This window comes from Nematolebias whitei, chromosome 19, assembly GCF_014905685.2.
Source record: "Nematolebias whitei isolate Nwh7 chromosome 19, NemWhi1, whole genome shotgun sequence".
NCBI lineage: Eukaryota > Metazoa > Chordata > Actinopteri > Cyprinodontiformes > Rivulidae > Nematolebias > Nematolebias whitei.
This window is the reverse complement of record NC_056516.1, coordinates 40,806,186-40,815,823: the sequence shown is the minus strand read 5'-3', so window position 1 is coordinate 40,815,823 and position 9,638 is coordinate 40,806,186. Positions and strand designations below refer to the sequence as shown.

The 9,638-nt window shown below is 41.9% G+C and overlaps 1 protein-coding gene across 1 annotated transcript in view; it reads left to right on the top strand.

Annotated features, from left to right (window-relative positions):
- The first annotated feature begins 7,338 nt into the window (after positions 1-7,338).
- Positions 7,339-9,638, top strand: part of ext1c (exostoses (multiple) 1c) — a 76,501-nt gene continuing 74,201 nt past the window's right edge. Inside the window, exon 1 of the mRNA XM_037693086.1 lies at positions 7,339-7,611. The gene's annotated coding sequence lies outside the window, so the exon portion shown is untranslated. The remainder of the gene's footprint in view (positions 7,612-9,638) is intronic.

Genomic DNA, 9,638 nt, shown 5'->3' with positions numbered 1-9,638 from the left:
TGAACGATGGTCCCGTGATGGACGGCCTCCCGGCCGCCCCCCTGAACAATGACTTTAGGGACGGTCTCTTGACCATTTAGATCTCATGTTTTTGCCTTAGTTTGTGTCAGTTCCTTGTGATCCCTCGTGTCTCTTTATTTTTCTCTGGCTCCTAGTGTTTTGTGTTCTCTGGCTCCTCGTGTCTTGTTTTGCTCCTCGTGTCCTTTTTGCTCCTCGTGTCCTCGTTTTCTGGTTCCTCGTTCTCTTTGGCTCCTCGTGTCTCGTTCTTTGTGATCCCTCGTGTCTTTTCTCTGGTCCTCGTGTGTTTCCTCTGACCCTCCACCCTTGTAGTGCCGCCCTCCACCCACCCAAGTCCTTCGGGAGGGGGGGTTTTTGGGGACGCCTGGAGGCGTCCTTAAGGGGGGGTACTGTAAGGATGGCACCTTTAGCTGTTTCTGTTTGTGTCTGTGTTTCCTCGTCAGTTTAATTGTTGCCACCTTTGTCTCATCACACCTGCTGTTTGTAATCACGTCTTGTCTTGTCCTTGTATATAAACCTCCTGTCCTGTGTTGTTCCTTTGTCGGGTCGTATTCGTTGGGTCTCTGTGTTCTCCTGCGTCTCCCCTGAGCTTTCCTGAGTCCTCCCTGAGTTTCCCTTTGAGCCATCCGTCTTTATGTAAGTTTTGCTGCCACGTCAGCTGTTTGTTTTGTTCTTCATTTATTATTAAAATACTTATTTTTGTAATCTGCCGAGTTTGAGTCCTGTCTGCATATTGGGTTCGTTCCTGTCCAACAAATCCTGACAGTTAAGGGTCAGGGGCCCAGAGTGGGGCAAATGAGGGTGGAGGCAGGTGTGGGTGTTTCATCTTTTCCACCCACATTTTGATGTTGATGGTACCAGGAGTTGAACCTGTGACTTTTCGATGACAGGCCCATTTTCTAACCTCTGCAGCATCAATCCCCATCTTACCATACCACACCAATTTATTTCTAAAGCACTTAAAACACATCATAGCAGCTGTCCGAAGTGCTGTACAAAAATAAAAACAAACAAAAAAACAACAATGAAATGATGAAAACTATGTATTATATATATATATATATATATATATATATATATATATATATAATATCAGAACATCACAAGTAAAAGAATACAACATTAAGACACAGATGCTAGCTCACTCTAAGTTAAAAGGCAAAGAAAAAAAAGTGTTTTTAAATTAATTTTAAAATCGGAAAGTGATGGGGCCTACCTGACTTTCAGCAGCAGCTCATTCCTGGCCTTGGCCTCAGGATTCCATCTCTGCTCTTTGCAGATGATGTGGTCCTGTTGGTGTCATCTTGCCGTGATCTTTAGCTCTCACTGGAGCGGTTCGCAGCTGAGTGTGAAGCGGCTGGAATGAGAATCAACACCTTCAAACCTGAGGCCATGGTCCTCAACCGGAAAAGGGTGGATTACTGTCTTCAGGTTGAGGGTGAGGTTCTGTCTCAAGTGAAGGAATTCAAGTATCTTGGGGTTTTGTTCACAAGTGAGGAAAGAATGGATTGTGAGATTGTAGATGAACAGATGCTGAGATATATTCATCAATTAAAACGGATTCTTCATTTTTCTGGACTGAATAAAACGTGCATTGAATTTAATGAAATGTAACGCGAGACGTCATTTATCTTTGACCCATCAAAATGAATGTGGTCATTTATTTTACAGAATCAAAGTTTAACATCAAACATTTACATTAATTTGGCAGAATATGAGAATAACAACATAATCAATCAGCTTTACAACCAGGAAAACCATACGGCCATGATTTTCCGTTGCTTCACCACAGACATTAATGAAAACTGTACAATTATGATCAATTATCCACACGGCGGTGGATGAGCACTTTACACAGACATTTCTAAAATATCTGGAATGATTTCTACTTGAGAGAAGAATTTAAAGATGGAAATGAAGTTTAAAGGGAGTAAAAGATGGTGTGTGAGGGGGAGTGTTGACCAGAACCGACACTCTCCATTCGAACCCAGCTTTTCCTCGGTACGCTTGGTAGCAAACTTGACTCATTACCTCCCTGAAGATGATTCAGCAGATACGGAGTTCCAGTTAACGCTACCTGTCCAGCGTCTCCATAGGATGGCTGTGACTCGTCCGAAGTAGTGACGAGATTCCGTCTGACACAAGCTCACCTCAGCAAGTGGACTTCACATGAGTGGAGTCCTTCAGAAGTTCCACTCAGAGGTGGAAGATGTTATAATCCAAACTCGGAAGAGCCTTATCATGGCTGGACTTCTGTTCTCCCAAACGACTTCACAGAACTGCGAACATCTCAGAACTTCTCCGCGCGCTGCGAGAACTAGGAAGTACCGGCATTTTAAAGGGCTCTATTACCGGTATATTTGAGCGTTCCTGATTGGTCAATATCAACCAGACAGGGGTGTGTTTTGTGATGTAAGAGGTTACTAGAAGTCAGAAAACAGCAAGAATGTTATTGAACAGATTAAAACTGTTCTCAGAGACAGAGAGAGTTTTTTTTTGGCGAGTTTGGAGAACAGGTGCCAACTTCTCTGTTGACGTATGAGAGGATGTAAACAAGACAGTTGTTCCAACACATGTCTGCTTCGACTCCTGACCTTGGAAAACGCACACTTGCTCATTCAAAGACAGAAATCAGAAAATACATGATTACTCTGTAACAGGCCTTAACATGAATTCTAACTTTGCATGAGGATCAAAAAATCATTACACTGTTTCACAGTTAATAAAATTGATTAGTTCACTGCAACATCTAAAATGGTTTGAACTAAGACACTTTGATTATCAAACATTTGTAAAACAGGAATGATAATAGAAAAGAGAGTGTTCTTTCACTTGAATTTTCAAGAAAGAAAGTCTCAGGATGGGTGAACCTGTATTTCTGGATTCAAATCAATGAAATGACAGTTTCTGTCCCACAAGGTTCTTAAGGTCAAGGGTTTTGACCTTAGGCTTAGTTTTGACATCAGGTTAAGTTCACTACAAGATTGACAGACGGATTGGTGCAACATCTACAGTATTGCGGACTCTGTACCAGTCCGTTGTGGTGAAGAGGGAGCTGAGCTATAAGGCAAAGCTCTCTGTTAACCAGTCGGTATATGTTCCAACCCTCACCTATGGCCACAAACTCTGGGTAGTGACAGAAAGAATGAGATCACAGATACAGGAGGTTGAAATGAGTTTCCTCTGCAGGGTAGCTGGACTCTCCCTTAGAGATAGGATGAAAAGTTCAGTTATTCGGGAGAGACTCAGAGTGGAACTGCTGCTCCTCCACATCGAGAGGAGCCAGTTGAGGTGGTTTGGGCATCTGGTAAGGATGCCCCCCTGGGTGACTCCCTCTGGAGGTGCTTTGGGCATGTCCGACTGGGAGGAGGCCCCGGGGAAGACCCAGGACACTCAGGAGAGACTATGTCTCTTGGTTGGCTTGGGAACGCCTTGAGGTCCCCCCAGAAGAGGAGGTGGCTGTGGGAAGAGATGTCTGGACCTCCTTGCTCAAGCTGCCCCCACAACTCGACTTGGGGTCAAGTGGTAGATAATGGATGGATGGATGGATGGATGGATTAATGAGCATTCATGATTGCTCTCAATCATCTTAATACAACATATGGTCAAACCAGAGGTTCGATACCTGGGCACTTGGGTCACAAAAACTGCAAGTAGTTGTGTCAAACTGAATGTTGAAAATAATATTACTAAATGTAAATTGATATTAAATAACTGGTTACAAAGTGACTTAATTCTTTCTGGTAGGACACCACTAACCAAAATGGAGACTCTATCAAGACTTATTTAGCCAGCTTCCTTCATATCTATACCTCCAAACATAATTAAGGAAATTAACAAATCAAACTTTAACTTAATTTGGAGAAATACACATCATTATATCAAAAATGGAGATACATTTAAAAATTATGAATATGGTGGAATTAAAGCAACATATTTTGATATAATTGTTTTAAAACTTAAATGGCTTCAATCATTTCTTTAAAATGGTCATGAGATTTGTTTTGCTGTCCCCACCTTGGTTTTTAGTTAAGTTGAAAGTATTGACTTCCTGTTAAGATGTGAGCACTGGCTCCCCTCCGGGCTGTGTGTTGAGCCCCCTCCTGTTTACTCTGCTCATGTATGATTGTGCATCTACCCATCCAGGCTGTCACATTGTAAAGTTTGCAGATGATACAGTGGTGGTGGGATGCATCACAAACAATGATGAGTTCAGCTACAGGCAAGAGGTGGAACACCTGGAGAGCTGGTGCAGGAAGAACAACCTTCACATCAATGTGAAGAAGACAAAGGAGATGATTGTGGACTTCAGAAGGAACAAAAACACCTACACGCCCCCGAACATATGATCCTATGTTGGATCTGCGGTGGAAGTGGTCTCCATCTACAAGTACTTGGGTGTACACCTGAACAACAACCTCAGCTGGAGCAACAACACCACCAGCCTGATGAAGAAAGCTCCTCAGAGACTCTACTTCCTCAAGCGGCTGAGACGAGCTGGTCTGGAAGCTCAGTCCTCACCTCCTTCTACAGGTGTGCAGTGGAGAGCATCCTGTGCTCCAGCATCAACGTGTGGCATGGAGGCTGCACAGCTGCAGAAAGAAAAGCTTTGCAGAGAGTGGTGAAGGCTGCACAGAAATCTGTCGGAATCAGCCTCCCCACCATCACAGACATCTACACCTCTAGATGCAGGAAGAGGACCACCTGCATCATGAAGGACCACACTCACCCAACACACACACTTTTTGCCCCACTCCCCTCAGGAAGGAGGTTGAGGAGCATTAAGTGTAGAACCACTAGACTGAGGAACAGCTTCTACCCTGAGGTTGTTAGACTCAGGAATCTCTAACCAGGAGAATCACTGTGAAAAATCACATCATGTTGCTGCTGATCTGTTTCAATGTTGCTGCTGATCTGTTTCATGTTGCTTTGTTCATTCGTGCTCATCTGCTCACACAGACTCATGTTCGTGCTGCTGTTCGGTGTATTGTTTTTATGCTATTAGTGTTTAGTGTATATTTAGTTGATGTTTTTCTTAGTTTATATCTTAGATCTTATTGCTGTTTTTCTTTTACATTTTATTGTTCGATGTAACTGGGACCCCGTGTACAAAACTTCATTCCACCACGTGGTGCAAATGACAAATAAAGAAACTTTGACTTTGACATTCCTAAATGAAATGATCTGCTTTTCACCAACAGGTGTTTTTAAACTGGAAAATAGCATACAAATATAACTCAGTTCACACAATGTTCCTTTTTGGAACAACATAGTTGTTCTACACAGAAGGAAGTCTGTGTTCATTGGAAACATAGATTGAGAAGCAAATATGGTCACTCACTCATCTAATGGATGAAGAGGGAAATCTATATGAATATGAAGAATTCATTAAAAAATATAATCTTATCTGTACCAAAAGAGACTATGACAAAGTAATAAAAATATACCACTTACATTTTTTCAGTTGATAAAAAAAAATTATGAAAGTAAACAAATAATTAATTTACTGAGCATCAATCTTTTTTTTCATTTAGCCTTTATTTATACAGGTAGTCTCATTGAGCCACGAGAACTCATTTTCAAGAGAGACCTGTTTAGGGAGCACATGGGGGGTTAAGGGCCTTGCTCATGGGTCCAGAGTGGGGCGAATGAGGGTGGGGGCAATCTCAATGGACTAAATTTAATACACAATAAATGTAACAACAATTTTTTAAGACAACATTTAATTAAAAAAACAAATATACACTGGTCTGGTAAGAAGAAAGTTGAATGAGTTTTACAATAAGAAGGAAAGAATAAAAATAATGACAAAATATCTGGGTTTCCCTCTTCCATCTAAATATAAAGAATTACATTTCAAAACTCTAAATAATATTTATCCTTCAAATGAGTTTATCAGAAATAGATTTAAAATTGAATGTGATTACAGTTAAATATGTAAGAAACCTGACACAACAGAACATCCGTTTTATTTCTATGATCCTGTAAACACGTTATGGAAATCCCTTCACAATCTTCTGGCCATAAAATCCATGAACAGACCCCTTCTCCTCTCAGAATGTCTTATATGATATGTTTCTGAAAATAAAAAAAGATTAATACAGCATTATCATAATCTTAAAATTCTATACACATAAATGCAGATATGGCAAGTGTAAGCCATTATGGTCTGTATTCATACAAGAAGTCCAGATGTTAAAACTTTCATTAGATAGTGCTGAAAAACCACAAGAATAAAAGCTCTGATCACCTCGCTCAGATAATTTAGCCCTCTGACAAATTATCTGAGTAATTATGTAGCATGTTAGATAAATAGTTCTGTGTTTTGATTTTACTTTTATCATATTATTTGACAATTCTCTGACACTAATAATCTTACTTAAACTTTAACTTATGCTGAATATTGTTAATTTGTTTATGCATATGTGACCTTAGGAGATATGACAGAGGATTTATTTTTACATGTTTATATGTATCATGTTGTAATTTGAGATTGTCATTTGTTCTAAAAAAGTTAAATCTGGTCCTCTGGACATTCAAAAAAACAAAACAAGGTCCAGAGGACCAGATTTAACTTTTTTAGATTTTTCTACCTGGATTATTGAGCATGCATCAGGATATTGTCATTTGTTATTTTGTTCTTGTGTTCCTTTGTTCTGTTATGTTGCCAATAAAGTAAAAAAAAAAAAAAAAATGCAATTGGCATGGTATTCTTTACACTCCACGACCACAGGGGGGCGACAGAACCACGGAGCACCTGCAGGACCGTGACGGTTCTGAAATAAACAAGAACAAACTGCAGAGCGACACAAACAAATATTTATAGAAAGGTTCTTCATCATGTGAAACTCAGCTGCTTCTGGTTCGGTTCAGAGCTGTGACGCACCTCCACGGTCACGTCTGCGCGTGACTCGCTCCAGCTGCGCAGGTCCATCCAGATGTGTGTGTTTGTCTGAACCAATCAGCTGCCGCCCTGAGGGAGGGAGGAAGGACGGGAGCGCGTGAACTGGACTGGTCCTCCTGCTCAGTGTCTCATCCAGGCAGGAGCGCCATGAACTGACGGAGTGAGACGAAGCGGAGGAGGAGGAGAGGATCCGTCAGGAGGTTCGGATTTGGGGCTCTAAGGAACCTCAGATCACTGTGAGCTCTTTTCGGTTCGGTTCCATTGTCTACTGACTGCTTCACAGCAGTGCGTGCACGCGCTAAGCCTTTGTCACCAGGTGATGGAGGCGGATGCGCGTCGCGCATCTGAAGCTTGCACAGAGACAGAACCGAAGCACCAAGGAGCAGCGGACAGTGGGCTCGGCTGGTTCTGATTGTGCCTCTGAGTGAGAAAAGGACGGGTGGGGGGTAGGGGGGGGCGGGAATCGGTACCGTGAGGTGGGAGAGTTGCTGTCCGTCGCTGTGACGTCAGAGCCGTAAATCCGGAGCGGAGAGGTGCCGGGAGTTGGATCAAGTGGATCAGGAGGTGTTTGTTCTGCAGAGTTCAGAGCCTCAGAACCGACTCAGCTCACAGAGGAACGGTTCTGGTACAATTCAAGAGTTTAGGAGAAACCCGACCAACCAAGATGGAGGACCACGCCTCAAAAACAGGTGAGCAGGACAGGTCAAAGAAAAGGTTGAAGATATTTGGGTCAAATGTTGGAAACATCATCTGACAAATAATTAAAAAAAGAGAATACCGTACATGAGTCATGCTTACATGAGTTATGTTTACGCGAGTTATGTTTACGTGAGTCAGGTTTACCTGAGACGTTTACATGGGTCATGTTTACATGAGTTATGTTTACATGAGTTATGTTTACCTGAGTCAAGTTTAAATGAATTATGTTTACATGAGTTATGTTACCTGAGTCATGCTTACATGAATTATGTTTACCTAAGATGTTTACATGGGTCATGTTTACCTGAGTCATGTTTACATGAGTTATGTTTACACGAGTCAAGTTTATATGATTCATGTTTACCCGAGTCATTTTTACATTAGTCATGTTTACCAGAGTAATTTTTACATGAGTCATGTTTACCTGAGTCATGTTTACCCAAGTTATTTTTACATGAGTCATGTTTACCTGAGATGTTTACATGAGTCATGTTTACCCGAGTAATTTTTACATGAGTCATGTTTACCTGAGATGTTTACATGGGTCATGTTTACATGTCATGCTTACATGAGTTATGTTTACCTGAGTCATGCTTTCTTGAGTTGTGTTTCCCTGAGACATTTACATGGGTCATGTTTACATGAGTCATGTTTACATGAGTTATGTTCACGTAAGTTATGTTTACATGAGTCAGGTTTATATGATTCATGTTTAACAGAGTCATTTTTACACGAGTCGTGCTTACCTGAGATGCTTACATGGGTCATGTTTACATGAGTCATGCTTACATGAGTTATGTTTACCTGAGTCATGCTTTCTTGAGTCGTGTTTCCCTGAGACATTTACATGGGTCATGTTTACATGAGTCATGTTTACATGAGTTATGTTCACGTAAGTTATGTTTACATGAGTTAGGTTTATATGATTCATGTTTAACAGAGTCATTTTTACATGAGTCATGTTTCCCGAGTTATTTTTACGAGTCATGTTTACATGAGACCATGTTCACATGGGTCATGTTTACATGGGTCCTGTTTACATAAGTAATGTTATATGAGTCATGTTTACCTGAGGGCAGCACGGTGGCACAACTGGTAGAGCTGATGCCTCTCACTGAGCAGGTCCTTGGTTCAAACCCCGGTACAGGGGCCTTTCTGGGTGGAGTTTGCATGTTCTCTTCGTGCATGCGTGAGTTTTCTCCGGGTAGTCCGGTTTCCTCCCACAGACCAAAAACATGCATGTTAGGCTGACTGGTAACTCTAAATTGTCCCTAGATGAGAGAGAGAGAGAGTGAATGGTTGTTTGTCTCGTTTGTCTCTATGTGTCCCTGTGATGGACTTGCGACCCGTCCAGGGTGTACCCCGCCCCTCGCACAGTGATTGCTGGACATGGGCACTGGCGACCCCCGTGACCCAAAATGGAATAAACGGGTAAAGAAAATGGATGGATGGATGGATGGGCACTGGCGACCCCTGTGACCCAAAATGGAACAAGCGGGTAAAGATAATGGATGGATGTTTACCTGAGCCGTTTACATGGGTCAAGTTTACATGAGTTATCTTCACATGAGTTATGTTTACATGAACTATGTTTACCTGAGTCATACTTACATGAGTTATGTTTACCTGAATCATGCTTTCATGAGTTATGTTTCCCTGAGACGTTTACATGGGTCATGTTTATATGAGTTATGTTTACATGAACTGTTTTTATTTATTTATTTATTTAGCCTTTATTTATCCAGGTTAGTCTCATTGAGCCACGAGAACTCATTTTCAAGAGAGACCTGTTTTAGGGAGCAGATGGTGGGGATTAAGGGCCTTGCTCATGGGCCCAAAGTGGGGCGAATGAGGGTGGGGGCAAGTGTGGGTGTTTCACCTACCCCACCCACAATTTTGATGTTGTCGGGGCCGGGGCGTGAACCGGCGATCTTCGGATCACAAGCCCACCTCTCTAACCTCTGCGCCACCACTCCCACTTGACTCACGTTCACTTACATGAACTGTTTACCTGAGT